Raw genomic sequence first — 20,117 nt, 5'->3', positions numbered from 1 at the left:
ATACACAAAATCTCTACCTCCCACAGACAGCAGAGGGATGGAGCTTGCTGGGAGTCAGTTCTGTTTCAGTCTCTCTACGCCTCTGGGTGGAAGTGAAAGGAATGGCCAGCCCTGCCTTAAGCAAGCTGGTGACCCAGGAAGCTGAGGACCTGCCACTCCCTCTCCTTCAGAGTGAGGGGACACTGCCCCCAGCCCCAGGCCCCCAGCCTCTGGTCTTTAAGACATCTCGGTGTTTCGGACTGAAAGGCTTTAAAATTCATCACCAGAGGGTCCCCATGGAATGTGCTTCCATGCATAGAAAATGGTTACAAAGCGTAGTTTGGAGGAATTGTAAATTGTTCCATTTTAAGTTCCTCAACCAGAGGAAATCTAAAAGTTCTTGCTTCCAGCCCAGCAGAGCGGATCCAGGAATCCATCACTTCTGCAAAAGGAGGACAAAGATCCTCTTGGGGAACAGGACCAGGCAGCTTTGCCTCAGATGCTCAGGGCTGCCAGCAACGCTGGATGCCAGCTGGGATCCAAAGTCTCCTGTCGGCCCTCTGACCCAGATGCCCCCTGCGGCTCCATCTACTGCCAAGTGACAGGGAAAATGATATACATCTTTAAAAGCACAAGAGCCCAAGGTTCTAGTCAGGAGTCCATCCAGGGATGAAGGTGTCTGCCTGGAACACCACAGGGATCTGTGAAACTTCCCGCCAGGGCTACCACAAGTCCTTGCTTTCCCCTCCAGACACCACCAGCCAAGCTGGAACAGTGTTCCACAGGGAAACTGTAAGAATGGCAGCTGACATATATCCAAAGTATGCTCAACTACACAACAAGGACATTTGCTCAACCATGTTCACAGCAGCTCTATTCATAATAGCCAGAAGCTGGAAACAACTAGATGTCCCTCAATGGAGGAGTGGATACTGAAATCGTGGGACATTTACACAATGGAATACTACTCAGCAATTAAAAACAAGGAAATCATGAAATTTGTAGGCAAAGATCATCCTGAGTGAGGTATCCCAGAAGCAGAAAGACACACATGGTATATATTTACTCAAAAGTGGATATTAGCCATATAATAGTATAGGATAAACATACTAAAATCTATACTCCTAAAGAAGCTAAACAACAAGGAAGACCCTAAGGAAGATGCTCAATCCTCATTTAGAAGGACAAACGCGATAGACATTGCAAGCAGGAGAAGACAGGGAACAGGACAGAAGCCTACGACAGGTGGCCTCTGAAAGACTCTACTGATCGAGGTTTCGAAGCAGAGGCTGAGACTCATAGCCAAACTTTGGTCAGAGGGCATAGAATTTTATGAAAGATGGAAAAGATAGACCTGGAGGTGACAGGAGCTCTAAAAGGAGACCAAGAGAGCCAAAAACTAAAAAATAAATAAATAAACTGAGCCCTGGGAGCCCTGCAGAGACTGATACTCCAAACAAGGACCATGCATGGAGAGGACCTAAAAACCTGGCTCAGATGCAGCCAGCCCATAAACTCAGTATCCAAGTGGGGTCCCTAATAAGGGATCAGAGTCTATCTCTAGCATAAACTCAGTGGCAGGCTCTCTGATCACCTCCCCCTGGGGTGGGGGGGGGGTACAGCTTTGCCAGGCCACAAAGGAAGACAATGAAACCAGTCCTGATGAGAGCTGATAGGCTAGGGTCAAACAGAAGGGGAGGAGGCCCTCACCTCTCAGTGTACTAGGGGAGGGGCATGGGGTAAAAGAGGAAGGGAGGGAGGATGGGATTGGAAGAAGTAGAGGGAGGGAACCACAGCCCAGATACAAATTGAATAAATTGTAATAAATGATAATAATTTTAAAAGAAAAAAAAAAGAATGGCAGCAGACAGGAGGTATTATAAGTCCATGTTCAGTGGTGTCATCCAATGGGAGAGAAAATGATGGGAGAAGATAAGGGTATAAGGAGATGTGTGAATGCTAGGAGGGCTAGCTCGGTCAGTGACGTGCTTGCCATGAAAACACCAGGATAATCCCTAAAACACACATAAATAGTTGGAAGTGGTGGCAAAGTGCTTGTAATCCCAGCATTGGGGAGGCAGAGGCAGGCTGATCTCTGAGTTTGAGCCCCACCTGGCCTACAAACCGAGTTCCAGGATAGCCAGGACTACACAGAGAAATCTTGTCTCAAAAAACAAAGAAAGAAAGAAGAGAGAGAGAAAGATAAAGAAAGAAACAAACAAGAAACAAAGAGGAGGGAGGGAAGGCAGGAGGGGAGGGTTGGAGGGAGGGAGGAAGGAAAAGAGTAAAGAAAAGAAAGACAGAGAAGGTGGATGGTGCCTGAGGAACACCCAAAGTTGACCTCTGACCACCACATGCACACAAACACAAGTATACATGACATACCAAAAAGAATAAAAAGACCAAGACAGCAGGAAATGAAGGAAGAAGGGAAGCAGAGAGGCAACACAAGAGTCCAGCCAGGAAGGAAGCCCCAGCCTCTTACACAGGTCATGGGCAATAAAACACGTCTGAGGTCATCTAAAGCATGAAGGTTTTGCTCAGCAATTCTATTTCAGAAAACTCATCATAAGAAAGACTCATGGTTATCTAAAAGAAGAAAAAGAGGAAGAAGAGGGGGAAGAAAAGAAAGAGAAAGGAAAAGTGGAGGAGGTTGGGAGAGTGGGGAAGAAAATATTAAAGAGAGAGGTGGAGGAAAGAGAGAGAGAGCAACTACAAAAACATCAACGGTAACAGGAAAACATTCTCAACAACCTCAACATCCAACCCTGGGGACCAGTGCAGAGGGACAGCACAAGCCCAGAGGCCAAGGTGCAGGAAGAACAGTCTGTGAACATGGACAAGGCCCCAGCAGAGGTGAAGAAGAGGGTGCGGGCAGCCGTGTGCTCAAGCCCAAGGGAAGGAAACAATGAGACCAGCTCCAGGAGGGAAGAGTTCCCCCCCCCCCCCCCGCCTCAGCGTCCTTTATCTCTTATCTTTCCTCCCTAATGCACTGAATTGTATATGTGTGAGAACTAAAAATAACATTTTTAAAATAAAAAAAATGTTCTCTTACCAAAGCTGCTTAAATGCTAAAATGAGCCTGAAGCATAGGAAATTACCTATATTTGATCACTTTGACATATAAAAATAACAGTTTCATATGGCTCCATCTAATTTTGCCAGAACCCCAGAGAAGTGGTAAGATCTGCAGGAACTGTTTCCTCCGACAGGGTTCCAGGACAAGAGAGGAACGAGTGAGGGAACTCTGATCTGCGCAGGGTCCCTGTGCTAGTCAGCTCTCAATCACTGTACGGAAGTGCCTGGAGAAATTCTGGCCACAGTTGTGCAGGCTGCACTCAATGCTCACACACACACACCCATTGGTGGGTGTGCCCAGGTGGCACTGCAGAGCAAACTACTCACCTTATGGCCAAGAAGAGAGAAAGACAGAAGAGAGTCAGAGACAGACAACACCCTGTGGAGGAGCAGCGCCCTGAGGAACTCCTTCCACATTACCTCCCAACAGCAGAACAAGGGATCAAGCCTTGGTGGCACGCTTATCCAGACTCTCAGGGTCACCAGTAGTGTGGGGTCTTCCGCCTCCTAAGGGGCATCCTTCCTATTCTACCCCACCACCAGATTCCCCTGACACACGCAACACAGCACCACAACCCGCCCCCCATCACACATGATCTTATAAAGGATGTTACAGCTGCTGCAGGTGGGAGGAGCTGATGAGGGCATGCACTACCACCTGGCCAGGCTGCAGGGACAGCCTGGGTCTCTGGCAGGCCCTCCACTGAACCAGAGTCACCCTTTCAGACTGCACAACAGGCCTGAGCCCGTTTATAAGACCATAGGGGTCCTCTCCCTTCCACTTCATCCTGTGCCTCTGCTAAACACATAGGAGGTGACCTTTGTGGAAGTTAAAGAAACTGAAACTAACTTCTGCAGCCCAGGGTTTCAGCTGCTGGGATCAGTTTTCAGGCAGCCCCCTCCATGGGAACCAAGCTGATGGAGCAGGGCGCCCATGGACGAAAATCTCCAGTGCCAGCCCCACCCACATAGACACCCAGCTCCTTCTGCCTCTTTGCTGGACCATCAAGCACACATCAGGAAAAGAAAAAGACCTCTGTGGACCCAAGGATTAATTGTCAGAAAGAAGCAGAAGTCAGAGGCACAGCTGTCCAAAGTCATCAAAACTGAACAAATAAATAAAAAGTGGCTATACTCTGATCTGGGCTGGGCAGGGTGGTACAATTCCCCAGGCACCCAATACCAGAAAATGGGGTAATACGCTCATGTGACTGGGTTTCTTTCCCATGACAATGATTTCTAAATACAGAGGGAGACTACATCAGAGAAAATTGTTTTCAAGCACCCAGATATTTGGGGCATACAAATATATATATATATTCCAACTACACACACCCCCCCAAAGTGAAGATGCTGAAGGCTAGGTCCCCAAGTGCTCTGAGGTGGAGATGATGAGATAGAGAGGGCTCTGGCCTCATTAGTGGATCCACCCACTGATGTAGAGACCATTCGAAGGTTTCAGGAGCACAGGCTGTGCTCTGAAAGCAAGCTCACCCTGTGTTTCCAGGCACCTTGAAGTGAGAGCCCTGTCTGACCTTCCTGGTGATGCCCTGCCTTACCACCGGCCCACAGCTATGGGACCAAGCTGCTGAGATCTCTGAAACCGAGTCCTCTCTGCTTCTAGGTTCTGCCTCAGGTATTCTGCCACAGAGATGAAAACCTGGCTACCTCAAACACTAGACCACACACAGTCCCTGTTTTCTTGGAACTAGAAGGAGAGGCCGAATGTGGACGACCCAAGCCAGGCCCTGGAACTGAATGAACGCCAGAGGTAAGGTGCCACCACCAAGGAGCACGGGACAATGGGACTCCAGTAATTTAAAATACTTTGGGGGGTTGCAGTTTTGTTTTGTTTGTGCACATATTTGTGCATGCATTTGCAGGTGCATTGGCACATGTATGTGTGTGCATGTGAAGGCCTGAGGCTGATGTCAGGTGTCTTTCTGATGGCTTCCTACCTTAGGCAGAGCGAGAGGGCCTCTCTCTTGAACCTCCCTGATTCTGTTAGTCTAGCCGGCCAGTTTGCACCAGGGACCCAGTACTCACCTCCCAGGTGCTAAGGTTACATGTGGGTGGCCATGTCCACCCAGTATTTATGTGGGTGCTAGGGTGCTGGGTCCTCCTGCTTATTCATGTTTGCACAGGCTTGTCTAGCAAGTGCGTTACCTCATCAGCCATTTCCCCAGGTTTTTACAGGAAAATGACAATAGGCTTACCACAACTTATGAGGCAAGACTGCTCCATTATAACTCAGTCCACACTTGATTCTCCTTCCCTCAGTTTCTCCATATGTCCCTTTTCCGTTCCAAGGCCCTATCCAGAACACCACAACGCACTCTGTCATCTGCCGCCTCTCGGCTGTGACAGCTGTTCAGATTTTCCTCCTTTATGATGACCTAGAGCAGCGGTTCTCAATCTTCCTAGTGCTGCGACCCTTTAATACAGTTCCTCGTGTTGTGGTGACCAACCATAAAGTTCTTTTGTTGCTACTCTGTTACTGTAATTTTACTACTGTTATGAATCATGATGTAAATATCTGATATGCAGGATCTCTGATATAGGACCCCCAAAGGGTCGCCGACCCATGGGTTGAGAGCCTCTGGCCTAGATGCTCTTAAAGACGATGAGGGAGGTAGTGTGTAGGATGTCACTCAACTGGAACTTGTCTAATATTAGGGTTCATCCTCGTGTTTACACAGAGGTTACGGGTCTAGGAGGAGAAAATTCAAGCCCTGTTCTCATCACGTGATGCCATTTGTGCATGTTGTCAGTGACTCACTGAGCGAGCTGACCTTGGCCACCAGGGTGGGGCAGGGATGTGTGGGCTCTCCACCGAGCAGCATCTCCGTCTCCCCTTTGCACACTGGGCTTTGGCAGGGAGTTTCCATGTGGAGCCCACCCTTGACGAGTATGACCAAAGCCAACTGCTTTGCGCCTGTTAGCAAAGGTCACACCAAGAATCCATCCTGCTGTGCCCCAAGTTTGACCTCTTATTCACATGTATCCCAAGTTCCCCGAGGGCAGAGAGTAGTCTTCCTTACTCTGCCTTCAGTACATATGCCAGAACCCAAGAAAATGCCTGCATTTTTCACTACTGGTAAGAAGCCTTGGCCTCAGAGAGGCCAACATAGGAGAGGTGAATTTCCAGCTAGAGTGGCTCCTCTGTATATTGTCAAAGGGAAAAGAACTGCTGGTAACATTAAAATCACAGAAGGGGGACTAGAAAAGTGATAATATTCTGAATCACTCCATCCATCAAGTCTGACCAGCAGTCTCTATGGCGACATATGCCAGAGACCTGAGACAAAGCACAAACGCATTCCGAGAATTTACCTTCTACACTTCAGTTCTGGCACTCTGTGTGCGTTTGTGTTAAGTTTATGTGGGGACGGAAGACGTGAGTGTGTGTGAGTGTGTGTATATATATGTGAGTGTGTGTCCTGCACATAAAATCCCAGCTATGATCAAGGCAACATCAGGCCCTCTAGATGTAGAAGACAAGCATCCATATCCCAAGGACGTACTCTTGTGAATACCCATCTCAGGAAGACTGCTGTGGGGCCTCTCTGGGTCAGCTGGCTCCTAAGGGCCCCGTTCAGGTACCAAAAGAGCCGATCCAGGTCCCAGACCATGGGGATAGTAACCCAGTTTTCTGCCTGTCAAGGTGGACCACACGGATGCTGTATCTAAGCCTCAGGCCATGTTAACTAAATGATTGTACTTTCTGATACCAGGACAGGATGAGAACCTTAGAGTGAAGTCAAGGACACAGGGTCTCCTGTCATGTGCCATTCTCTTATTTTAATTGTGTCTTTTGGAAACTACTGCGGAAGAGGATGCTGAGGCAGAGCTGCGCCTGGTCCCTGAGATCCAGTGTGGCAGAGCCAGTTTATAAGATGAGAAAACAACTCTGGACTTTACGGAGCACAAGCAAAGTGTGGATTGCTGACAGCCATGGTCAGGGGAATACAGAGTGTAAACGCAAAAGAAGGAAATGGCAAAGCGCAGCATGAACAGCTATCAGTAGCCTTTAGCTGGGGTAAGGAAGCAAGAGCCAGCCTCTCCACCCAGCAGCTCTTCAGTTCCAAAGAGACTGACATCAAAGATGTCCTTGCACACTGACGAAAAACATAGATGAAACGAGACATCCCATGTAGGAAAACAGGCTGCACATGCGATCTGCTAGGCCACTAGGGTCACAGCACACAGAATGAGTGCCCAGCTGGCCCACTGTCACAAGCACTACAGGAAACAGAGCATGCAGCACCCGCACACTCACCAGACACACCTCAGTGACATCACCACACTCACAATGTCACCAGACACACCACAGCAGTACCATGTCATGGTGACAGGAAAGACCAAGGAGAGGACATGTGGAAGCTCAGCTGAAACAAGCATGACCCAGCAACCAGGGCTGGCACATGCACCCCTCCAGAGCACCTAAGTGGGTGGTGGCACATTTTCTAAGGTTTCCTCCAGTGCTGCCACCACCAAGAAGCTAATTCACAAAGCCTAGCACCTCAGGCTCACACTCAGGAAATGGCACCTGTTCCCATCCCCACCCAGAGCCACCCACCTACTGGATCTTAGGAGCCTGAAGAACCCAAGTCAGACGGGAAAGGCTAGGGAGGAGGACCCTGAGAACCTGACACCAGGTCAAGTCCCGGCACAGGCCCCGGGTGGGTTTTGCTACCCCTCGACCTTGCCCCTCACCTTCCTGCCTTTCACAGCACCAGACACCTGTTCTACCAGTGCTCCAACACCTTCCACAGCCCACCATGGACTCCACAAACGTGTAAATGACCCATGGCCACAATGCTACTCTTTCCAGCCAGCCTAAGCCTGTGACACGGGTGTGGCCAGGGTTGGAAAGAAAATCCCCTGTATTCATGGACCTGTCGTTGTGGGTTCACAGCCAGGATGTGCGAACTCAGAACAGAACAGGGAAGGCTGAAGCGAAGCCCACCACAAATAAGGGGTTTGATATTGTTTGGGTGGGTAAGGAGGTCCCCTGAACACCTATGCTTGGTTCCCAGAGGCCGGGGCAGTTGCTAGGAGGTGGTAGGAGCTTTAAAAGACAGGGCCTAGGGGGAGGAGGGCTCTGTAAGGATGCTCTTGGAGGGGGTATTGGAACTTCACACCCACCACCACCACCGTCCTCTCCTTGCTTCCCAGTCACCATGATGAGAGCATTCCGCCTCTACCACTGCTCCTCTGCCGCATGCTGCCACAATCTGAAAGCACCAGGGCCAAGGAACGCTGAGTGAAACCTTTGAAACTATGACCCCAAATAAATTATCTTTGTTCTTACTGTGTTGATTATCTTAGGGATCTTGTCATGGCTACCAAAAGCTAACACAGCTCTGTTGGTCTCCTTGTGAAGCTCCTCTCCCCTCCATGTCCTTCTATTCCTCCCCCTTTCTTCCATAAGACTCCCTGCGCCCTGCCCAAAGTTTGGCTGTGAGTCTCAGCATCTGCTTCAATCCCCTGTTGGGTAGAGCCTTTCAGAGGACCCTCCATAGTACTCTCTCATGCTGTTCTCTCTCTTCCATCACTTCTGGTTTGCCATTCTGAAAGAGAATTAAGCATCCTCCCTATGTTGTTTAGCTTCTTTAGGTCTGCAGATTTTTAGTATGGCCATCCTATATTATATGGCTAATATCTGCTTATAAGTGAGTATATACCATGCATTTCTGGGATACCTCACTCAGGATAATCTTTTCTAGTTTCATCCATTTCCCTGCACCTTTCATGATTTCCTTGTTTTTAATAGCTGAGTAATATTTCATTGTGTCAAAGCTAAAAAAAAAAAAAAAAAAAAAATCTGAGCCCAGCAGGCCCTGCAGAGATTGAGGAAGCAACCAAGGAATATGCATGGACAGGAACTTAATCCCCTGCTCAGTTGTAGCCAATAGGCAGTTCAGTCTCCATATGGGTTCCCTAGTAAGGGGAGCAGGGGCTGCCTCTGTCATGAACTACGTTGCCTGCTCTTTGATCACTTCCCCCTGGCGATGTAGCCTTGCCAGGCCACAGAGGAAGAGGATCCAGTCCTGATGAGACTTGATAAGCTATCGGCAGATGGCAGGGGAGGAGAACTCCCCATTTCAGTGGACCAGGGAAAAGGGATAGGAAGAATGAGAGAGGGAGGGTGGGACCAGGAGGAGATGAGAGAGGCAGCTACAATCAGATATAAAATGAAGAAATTGTTAAAAATAAATAAATAAATATAAAAAACAAAATATTATCTAATAAAAAGTTAAACAAACAAAAAGCTAACAGAGTACACGGGTAGAAAGGTGGTCATGCCAGGCAGAGATACAGACAAAGAGGACCAGCACCTTTTGGGATCTGGAGCGATGGGCTCTGCTCTATAGAGAACCTCTACCTATGATCCCCGGACTGCAAGAATGTGGGACTGACCCAACAGACTGTCAATGGAAAGACAATGCCCCATGCATTAGTTTTCCTGCATTGCATACCTGAGAACTCTTCTTAAGCCCTTGGAATTCACTGCCCAGTGAACCCATTTGGATGCTTTGACATTTGGGTTAATTCGGTCTGGTTTTCTTTAGAAGAAAGCCCGCCTTTGGAGGATGACCATCTAAACCAAAACTTCTGCTATGTACAGAAAGCAAAGCTTGCATTATCTGAGTTACATGTCCATACAGCTAAATCTCAGCATTCTGCCTGTGTCTGCCTACCTTGAGCTCACTCTCAAAATACAGTTGGTATCTAAATATAAATAAGCCTTCATTGGAATGGAAAAATTTATCTCACATTAAATACCATCACTGCAGCAGTAAAATAATCCAGCAGTCAGTCAACTAAAGTTCTCCATGAAAATTCAAAGCGGCTTACTGTTCTATTTTAAACTTTTTATTGAAATGTAGAATGTGGACGGAAAGTCCTGTATCATACATGGAACATCACCAGCCCCCAAAGGAGGCCCACTTCCATCCTACGTGACCTCTACTTGCCATCTGCAAGGACAGCACCTGACATCGATGAAGATGCCTGTTGAATGTCATGCAAAGTGACTCATACAGCACAGACTCTAGCATCTAGGACTGCTTCGCTCGACATCATGTGCAAAGACCCATCTGTTCCGTAGATTCTCCACAACCCGCCCCTCCCTGTACTGAAATCTTCGTGAGAATAAAACTCAACATCCTCATCCACTCTTCCGCTTGGTTATCTGGCTTGTCTGCAGGCTGACAGCCATCACCATGCAGCTGTGGACACCTGTGTGTGTCTCCTGGCAGCTGTATCAGTTTCTTGTGATTGCTAATACAAATCATCGCAAAACCGAGCAGCTTAAAGAGCGTTACATTCTCTCAGTTCTTGCCCTTTACCAGTAGGTGGACATGAGGGTGCCAACAGGGCCATGACCTCACAGAAGGCTCCTGAATCCCTACAGAGGACCCCAGGTCTCCATCAGCTTGCATGGCGTCCAGTAAGGAATATGACTGACAGCACACTGGTCACTGCAGGGAATTGGGTGAAGAGCTCAAAGGCCAGCCTCCACCTAAACCTGGACACCAAAGCTAACTTTGCCTCGGTGACGGATGGCCACTAGAAGAGTAAGCTCTGCTTGCATTTCCACAGACGTGTGTGAATTCCGTGGGTCTATCTTGGTTCCATAGGCATGGCTGACCAAGTCAACACAGCAAAGGCCCATGTCTAGACCAAAGCACTGGTTCCCACTGCAATCACCCCCGGTAACAATGTCAGTCAAACAGTTCTGCTGTGGCCCATGAGACATTAACTACACCAAGCTATCAAAGAAGGTGACTCATCAGGGACTGGGCACTGCAGTGTAAACTCCAAGTGACTGATAAAAGCCATCAAGATGGCAGGAAGGTCTGCACACAGTATGCCTTCACCATACACCAAGCACAGCTTTCCTTTCAAGCCCTGTTTTCCAGCTACCAGGTGGCCACGCTCAGCCATAGTACCTGGGAGTAAAAGAGGCCGTGAAAGGTGGTAAGGGCACTGTGAACCTTACGGGAGAGAACAGGGCCCCACACCTCCACTCTGAGCCAAAGAATAAAACAGGCCGACTCCATTTCCAAAGATGGGCACCTCCGAGGCCAAGATTACTGATGCCTGGCATGCCGGAGGAAGAGCTGTTTCTGATCCATCCCATCAGCCCCAAGACAGTAATGGCTGCTCCATCCTATCAGAAACTGAAGGGGAAGGGAAAGCTGCTGCCCTTGGTCTCTGGGCTACAAACAAGACACTCAAACATCTTCTCACTGCTCCCCTGCTGTTAAGGCTGGGAAGCCAACTTCCATCCAGCAGAGGGGCTCAGGATATCTGAACACAACCACAGCTCTGCCTTGCCCCAAGCCTTGGCCATGGCCACCCCAGAAGTAGCAGCTGCCAGAAAACCACTGGGAGCCTAGGAAATAGTCGCCTGCGTCCCAGCCAGACCAAGCTGGCTGTGTGCAGACAAAGAGATGCACAGCTGATAAGTCCTGCTGCAAGTCTGTCCCGAGAGCCACCTTCTCTCAGCAGACAACTGGAAACAAATTTCCCGGGGTCTGGGCCCAGCCTAGGCTAAGTCATGCAAAGCTGCACAGGTTAACTCTGCATGAGCAAATTAATAATGTGATGTATGGTTTGTCATAGATCTTGTCGTGCCTGTAGAAGAACAGGGGCAATTTAATCTAGCAAGCCTATAAATCTCTAAAGGGTGAAATTAAACATCCATGCTCTTGAGGCCTGACCACGGCCTCCTACAGAGCACCCTGAGGAAGGAGGGGGCCCTGGAAACCCTCTCATATATCCTCAGAGAATCCCTCTTGGTAACCTTAACATGGCCCCAAGCCCCCAGCTGAGCCCTATTCTGCCCTGTGTCCCTCTGCGTGCCACCTCACCTGTGGATGTGACCATCATAAGGCCCCCTCATAGCCATTCACCCATGACCATACTCTCAGATCTAGGAGCATGGTTCTAGAAAATCCACTATAGCTTGCTCAGTAAACTATACCATTTGCTCTGCCCCCAACTCCTCATTACACCCAAGGCAGTTCCACACCTATCAGTCAGGACGCATAAACATCATGCACCCATCCAGGCCCCGACCTACACAAACTATATAATCCTACCACCAGAAAACTAGTCCCTCCCCTGCGCCCTGGACTCCCAGGGGAAGGGGGGCTTCTGCTCTAAAAGGACAAAGTCAGCCCCTTCTCTAGAACGGGATCCGTAAACAGCCCATCCAGCCCTGGCACTCACAACTCCCAGCTTGTACATCCCAGGCAAGACCTTGGGCTGAAAGCTAGGACTGAGCTCTGGTACCATGAGACCAGACTCCCCCACCCCACCTTACCCCACCTTACCCCACCTTACCCCACCCTACCTCACCCCAACCCACCCCATCCCAACCCATGCCAGCTTCATTGCGCTCTAAATAAAGAACAGGGAAGACAGATTCAGCAAGTACTCAGGAAATATCCACTGGGTATGATGGATCCCTCAGCAAAGGAACTTAGGGGCAACTAAAGTAAGCTTTGACTCCTTAATTTGAGCATAGATGAGTTCGTGTATATCCAGTCAAGTGAATGATAACGGCTAGGTGAGAGGCTATCCTTTAAACACCTAGGAACCTCCCTACCACCCCCAACTTTCTTTACTAAATAAATATCATATATGATGGATTTTTAAAAATGACATACACAGGCGTGGTTTGACAAAGCAAAGGGCAGGGAACACTGCTGGTCCAGGCCCCCTCAAAACAGCCCTCCACATGGGATCAGTGCAAGGTGAGGGTGCTCCCATCATCCCTGCTGATTAAGCAAGGATGGCCTGTGATCAAGGAAAAAAAAATTAGTACTTGATACAATGGAATTAATTTCAGAGCTAAAATCCGCTAATGGCACGAGTAAGTCAAGACGTGCAGGTTCCGACCCAAAACATCACAAAGACGAGGCCCCAGAACTAATGGCAGCATGCACACACGCACACTCACACACAGAGACCAGCTGCAGTGCCCTGGCACTCAAAGAGCAAAAAAACGTTCCCGGGGGACTCTTTAGCACAAAGTGAGACATCTAGTAGAGATGTGAGTTAAGAAAACCGACCATACTCAGTGCCATTCCCTGGAGAAACAGATGCCAAGACAGGCTCACTCCTGCCTCTGGGGCTCAAGATATGTCTAGGACCCACAGCCAGAATCAGCCAAACAGCAGCTACCACGGTCACTAGCGAGGCCCAAGGTGGCACCGGGTTTCTGAGACGTGGCAGGCAGAGCGGAGGTAACACACGTGCAAACACATGTGCATGCACACCCCGCCCTAAGACCACACTGGCTGAGGAACATGTGCACACATCCAGACTCCACTTGGTCCTTACCGTCACTCTGGCTGGTGGGGAACGCAGTGCAGGTGGATAGGGGCCATGCCCGTCTCGGGACAAGCCTAGTCACACCGGAGGCAAGGCAGGCTGCCGTGGGAGGGGGCCGAGGCTGGTTTCCTGAGCTTCTGACTTCACACATGTCCCCCTCCGCCCCACCCTCCCCGTGACAGCTGTCAGCAGCTCTGGATAATACAGACAGATGTTACAGCACATGGCTTCCTTACTACACCAAAAGACCTAGAAGCATAAACGGTGTTTTATGTGAACAATGCACACACTTGGCTATCAGAGAGACCTGAGAAATCCATCATCCCTAAATGCATGCACTCACTCAATGGATGGTTCTTCTGTCTGGGAAACAATGGATTCCTCAAGAAAATTGCTAATCAAACCAACTGGGAAAAACCATAAACTATATATTTTTTTAAATTAACAATGCACATGACAGTTCAGAGTCATTCATATTTAGCGCTCCCTTGCTGGGAATCAATTCCAGGAATAGAAAAGCAAACGAATGAAACAAAAATAAAGCATATGCACACATAAACACACATGCATATGAAGCCGACATCGCTCTCCTAGTTGGCATTGACGACTGGGTTTGTTCGGAAGTGGCTGAGCGGTTCCAAAGCAAACGCCTCTCTCTACCATTGATTCTAGAGACTGGAAATGCTAGGAATCCATGTTCAAGTGTAAAGGGAAAACACTGATGGCCCCAGCAATGGCTGCTGCTCTGAATGGCCCCAGCCTTCTCTTTTAACCTCTGTGCCACTTGACTTCCCAGCCGTCAAGCAACGGATTCTCCAAGCACATACTGCAAACTACCTCTGTGTGCACTTGGGACTAGGACCCAAGTCCTAGTCAGGATCGCCCAGTTCATAAATACCCCAGGAAACGATCCTCCCCACTCTTCCCCCCCCCAAAAAAAAAAATTACCCTCCAAATTCTCAAGCCAATTCCAGCTTCCAGGTCCTCTCACCTGCAAATTAAGGCAAGACCAGCCACTTCCAGTGAGAAGAAAAACCGATTAAAACAGTAAACACCAAGAACCGGAGCTCCATACACAGAGCCATCCCATGTGGACTCAATTCGGCTGGTTTCTCCACCAAACCACCTTCAGATGCTGGAGTGCTTCAGCGTCTAGAAAACACTTGTGTAGTCCGTCAACTCGGGAATCTCAACCACACACTTTTACCTTTCTTGTCTTATCTTTCAATCACAAAACAACAGATGTGCCTTACTTTGGAATAGCACTTCAGACTTCAGGAAGCATCTATGTTAGGTTATCTTAGTGGGCTACCATTAAAACTCACAAGCCTCAGCTCCCCAGCCAAACAGAAAAAAGCCACAACCAGCCTGAAGCTACAGAGGCACCTCATGAAGCCATCGCTATCACAACAGAATCCTGCATCAATTCAATATTGGCTTTCACTCAAAACAACTTCAGACATAAAAGAAAGGCTCCAAGTCCCAGGGACAGAAGCACAGCCAGGCTGGAGTCACGTTCTTATTATCCCATTCTCTCTTCCTACCCCCACTTCCTCCCTCAGGAAACCAGGGAAGCTCACACTATCGGGTCAGAACACAGGCAATGGAGTCAGGCAGGAGACCGCTTGCAGGGAGAGCTGACCAGGACAGATGGGCAAAAACTGAGAGCCCTCACGACCTTGGGTCTGACAGGAGGTACAGGACAGGTTTAGAAATGTCCAGTGGGGGAGAGAGGGTCCAAAAGATGACTAATAAAATCAGGGCACTTGCCAACTAAGCAACCTTATTTATATACCCAGGTAGAAGGAAAGGCCTTCCCAAGTTGTCCTCTAACCTTCACATACATGTATGTAGCACACACACACACATGCACATACATATGAGTGTACTAAAATGCAACAAAGAGTGATGGGGAGCAGAATAAAGTATTGGAGAAAAGAAGCATTCAGATGAAGAAGGGGACCTAAGCAAGAATGCCTGCCTCCCAATGCACCTGTAAGAACACGCAAGGCTAACCCTGGTAGCTGGGCCTGCCTGACTTCGGACCATCAAAGCTAACAAATTCCAAAAGACCCTCCAGTGCGGAGCCAGAAGGCCCACTCTGTGGGCTGGATTAGCCTCAACACCGCATTCCCTTCTGGTCTCCAAAAAGACAGGCTTGCACAGCCCAGCACTGTGGCTCTGTCCTGTCTGTCACTGACCTCAAGGCTCTGCACTTAGGTTTCAGGATCCAAACATGAAGACAGGTTCAGCCATTCATTCATCCCATGACAACACTGAGGATCTGCCACATGCCGACCACAATTCTAGATGCTAGGGATGCAGAAACAGTCTTTACATTTGGGTGGTAAGAGACAGACGATAAACAATGACTTCTGTATGTATAAGTGGGATGCTGGGTGTTAGGTGCTAAGGAGAGACGCGAGGCCGCGTTAACAATGGGGAAGTGATGCCAATGCATGGAAGGTGGTCAGGGAGCTGGTATATAAACAGACAGTGGAATGAATTATGGAGCAAGCCACGCAGGCATCTGGGGGGGGGGGCAAGAAACAGATGCTAACGCTCTGAGGCATGAGCCAGCCCAACAACTTGAGGTCAAGGGATAAGAATGGAAAGAGCACATCCTAGCTGGAATCATCAAGGATGGACACTATGACTTGGGACAAAGTGACAGAGTGGGTGGTAAAACAAGGGCAAATTAGGTAGGGGCCATCTGCCAGGAGCTGGGCAGCCTTGAAGGGTCATGCTTAAGGAGAGAGACCTATGGAAATCAGGCCCTAAGGGTGTGGAGTGGACAACGGGGAAATCTCTAAGCATTTAGAAAAGTGAGACAGACTAGCATTGCTTCAACTGACTGAGGACCAGTCTCAAAGTCCAATCCTAGGAAACTTCCAGGCTAGCATGGAAAGCATAACCCAGGACCCATAAGCTTTCTCAGTGAGCAAGGGCATTTGCTGCCAAGCCTGATGAGCTGAGTTCAATCCCCAGAACCCCTATGGTAGAAGGAGAACATCCACGCCCATAAGCTTTCCCCTGACCTCTTATTCTTCGGCATGTGTGTGGCCCCCAGTACACATACACGAACGTAAAAAACTGTTACAAGAAGGGGGAAAAATCGAGCCTAATCTGCACAGATGTGGCTACCCATCTGTAGGACCCACCAATGGGTAAAGTTTCACAGAGCCCGACAGTATGACCTTGAGGGTGCTGTCCTCCTTGGGCTCCCTTGAATGTCGGGACAGGGACAGAGTGAGGACCAGCTGCAGGAGAGGCGAGAAGCCAGGGCCCATGATGCTGACTCAGCCTGTGCCAGCAGGCTGCCTGGAGACTCCTGCTGGCCCTGGCCCAGCTGGTGGGTGGGGCATAGGAGAAAAGGAGTTGGAGGAGAGCTCCCCCTGACAGCTGTCACCCAATCATCCTCCAAAGGGATGAGTAAGCACCACTCCGGCCCCTGCCCCTTGGGCCATCATCTCAAGTGTAACCCGTGCCAGCCACACCACTCCTCGCCAGTGACTTACATGTCTCTTATCCTCATCACCAGTAAGACAAGGAGCTGGGAGCAGTGAAAGAGGGCACACAGCCCAGGCTGTCGCCGAACCAAGGGCACAGGCTGTAGGGCAGGGTATGTAGGTGTCTGCCATTTGATCTGGAAAGCCCTCCAGACCAGGAAGGCTGTTCCTAGGACCATAAAGAGCACTGTGGTGTCTGTGGAGACCCTCACCTGTTGAGCCTCGTATTCAGAGGACGGATAAGAATAGAGGGCTAAGTTGAGGGCTACATGATTCCTCTGTGTTCAGGTACAGGCCCATCCTGCTCCTCCAACAGGCCTCAGTGACCACTGCCCAGCCCAGACAAAGCCCTGGTTGTTGCCAACCTCACCATCAAATGTGTTTTTCCTCTGAGTTCCTCAGTTTTGTCTAGGAAAAGTCAAGGTGTTTTAGCACTCCCTCTGAGCCTCCAGGGGTGTGATTGGTGCCTTTCACAATTATCTTTTATTTTTATCTAGCACTTCTTAGCTCAGTTGGCAAATTGGATATTTATGCACCTCCATTTCACAAGCCATCCCTACCATTTATTACTGTGAAACTAATATTTTATTCCAAAAAAATGGAAAAATGAAACAGAAGGGTGTGCTTCTGAACTATCCCGGGGATGGTTATGCAAACTGACTAACAAGCTACTACTTGGGTCTGGGGTTACCTCACAAGGGAAGGAGGACAAAAAGCAGAAGCTCATGGTCCCCAGTATCAGCTCCTTCCAACACAAACAACTCTGGCCTGATTCTGGCTCACCCCTACTCATAGACCATCAGATGCGGTGGAGTCCAGTGCCTTAGACATGGAAAAGCAGCAGTGGGGTGAGGCTACCTGCTCCCTGACACCAGAGCGATGAGAAGCGCCCAGGGGTGGCCTACTGCTGCACCCACCTCAGAGATGACCCTCAGGGCAAGCAGACAGGGGCTCCTGAGACCTCCAGCTCACAGTCAGTTCCACTTACACACTAATGCCTTCCACACGGCTCAGAGTCCCGGAAGGTTCCAGCCCCATGACCCTCCCCCCTCTCTCCCAGAGCTCTGAAGCTGGACCCTCTGCGGTCCACCCCTATGGCCACCCAGGAACCAGAGTGAATGACAGTACTCCGGTTAGCCCAGCCACTCTGACCTGAGTCCCCTGCCTTCAGACGGCTGCTGACCAGGAAAGCCCTCACCTCACTTCACTGGAGGGAACCTGCCGCAAAGGAAGACTGCCCACTGGTTCCTGGCACCTGCAGATTTGTACTTCAGAAAAAAAGTTGTTCATTTGGACCCTTGAAGCTCTTCGGTCTTTGTTCCTGAAACCAATGTCCTTTCTCCAAGGATGAGCAATATCCAAAAAAGGGAGGGGGTCGTGGGGTTTAACAGACCAGGGACAAATCGGCCCAGGTTTGAAAAGCCACGAACAGTATGCCAGGTTTAAGAACTTCATCCTGCACAAGGCCAGGGTGAGCTGGCTCTATTTAAATTTCCATTTCAGTCTGGCCTCCGTCAAGTCATATACAAATTGATATCAAAGAATTAAAAGTCTTCCATAAGTAAATTCTAAGTTAAGATTAGCAGGCTCCATCTAAGGCACCTAGATCCAGGGCAGGCCTTTGCACAGCCCCTCTGGTACCTGCTCCTACCCCTTCTGGACTCTGGGGAAGTTCGCCCACAGCTTTGGGCATACAGAGGCCTGCTGCCCATCCTGTCCAGTGTGAAAACAAGGCTCGGAGAAGCTGGGATCAATGTCCGCCTTCATCCTCTATGCCCAAGTCCCCTTGCCAGGCTCTGCCTGCCAGCAGGAAGTATCCAGGCCGAGGGGCATGTCCCCGCCGCACCCCCGAGAATATCGGGTGTGGAATTTTTAACTGAGTTTCTCCCCCGGGCCTCATTATAAAGGGAAAGGGGGTGGGGTACAGATCAAAGACCGGTTGCCTGGAAGCAGCGAACCCAGTAGCGACCCCAAACTCCCGAGTTGCCGCCCAGCATCGGGACTTGGTATCAGTGCCAAGCAGCTCCCCCACACACACCCGGACCGCACTAGCAGCCGGGCCAGCGTGAGGGGACCCGAGCGAGTAACCACCTCCTCCTCTGGCCGCACCAGGTAGCCCCCTCGCCGCCGCACTACCAGCCCCTGATAACCTAGCCGCCAGCTGATCCCTGCCGCGCCCGGCCGCTGGTCAGTGGCGGGGAGGGTCCGGCGGGTCCGGACGGAGTGGGGCGCTGGTCCGTAACACCCCCGGGTCCCAGCCGCGGCCCGCCCTGTCGACGATGCCCCTCCGCCGCTCCAGAACCCCCCCCCCCAGGGTCCGAAAGGGAGCGCTGGGACCACAGCCTCCGCGCCCCCTACTGCGCCCCCCCTTCGCCTCCACGCGGAACCGGGCAACCCAGGCTGCCGCCGCGGCGACTCGGGCGCCCCGGGCCCCGCTTACCTGCCGCCCCGCCGATTGCGCGATGCGCCGCCGCCCGCCGCTGGGTCGGCGAGGCCGAGAGCCGGGCGCCGCCGCAGCTCTTTGTGAGCCCGCGCCGAGCCGCGCACCGAGACTGCTAATGAGCCCGGGAAGCTGGATAGCGGCGGGCGCGCCCCGGACGCCGCGCACGGCACGCAGGGCCGCCTCTGCCGGGCGCACGCGGCGCGGCCCGGGAGCACCCGCACCCACACCGCCCTCGCCGCCGCCAAACCGGCCGCCCCCGCTCCTCCCGCGCCGGGCCACGCGGGAGAGAGACGCTTTCTGAAGACACCCTAGGGAGCCAAGGGATTCAAGAGCGCGCAGGGCGCAGACAAAGATGCTTCGGCGCCGAGCGCAGCGCCTCCGGGCGCGGCGCGGGGACGGCGGACGAGCCCACCTGGGGACCCGGGTCCTCGGGACACGGGCTGAGGCTGGCTCCGCGAGTCGCGGTGGCGCCCTGGGGAGCACACGGATTCCTGGCAGTGCGCGGGGACCCGCCGGTTGGGGAGCCTTGGAAGTCTGGTCCCCAGCGGGCAGAACAGGTGAAGGCGATGCTGCCGCTGCCCGCACCCTGCCCCTGACGCCGCGCTGCCCCCTGGCGGGCTTCGGAGAGCGTGCCGCGCTGAGGGGCTGCGGCGACCGCGCCCTGCTCTGCCAGCTTGGCTCTCTGCGGAGCCTGGGCCAGAATCCCTAGGGGATCGCGGCCACAGAAAGCCTCTCCTGACGGGGAAAGCCTTGTCCTG

At 51.0% G+C, this 20,117-nt stretch overlaps 1 protein-coding gene across 7 annotated transcripts in view; it reads right to left on the bottom strand.

Annotated features, from left to right (window-relative positions):
• The window catches only part of Apba2 (amyloid beta precursor protein binding family A member 2), a 236,214-nt gene extending 216,307 nt beyond the window's left edge, over positions 1–19,907 (bottom strand). For 4 of the 7 annotated variants that reach the window (XM_060367274.1, XM_060367281.1, XM_060367276.1 and 1 more), the window contains exon 1: positions 19,357–19,490. The gene's annotated coding sequence lies outside the window, so the exon portion shown is untranslated. Of the gene's footprint in view, positions 1–19,356; positions 19,491–19,771 lie in introns of those variants that run through there. The other 3 variants (XM_060367275.1, XM_060367277.1, XM_060367279.1) reach the window with 1 other exon arrangement.
• Between the last annotated feature and the right edge of the window lie 210 nt (positions 19,908–20,117).

Source organism: Meriones unguiculatus, chromosome 14, assembly GCF_030254825.1.
Source record: "Meriones unguiculatus strain TT.TT164.6M chromosome 14, Bangor_MerUng_6.1, whole genome shotgun sequence".
In the NCBI taxonomy this organism is placed as follows: Eukaryota; Metazoa; Chordata; class Mammalia; order Rodentia; family Muridae; genus Meriones; species Meriones unguiculatus.
Note: the sequence above shows the minus strand (reverse complement) of the source record. Positions and strands in the feature narration are given on the sequence as shown.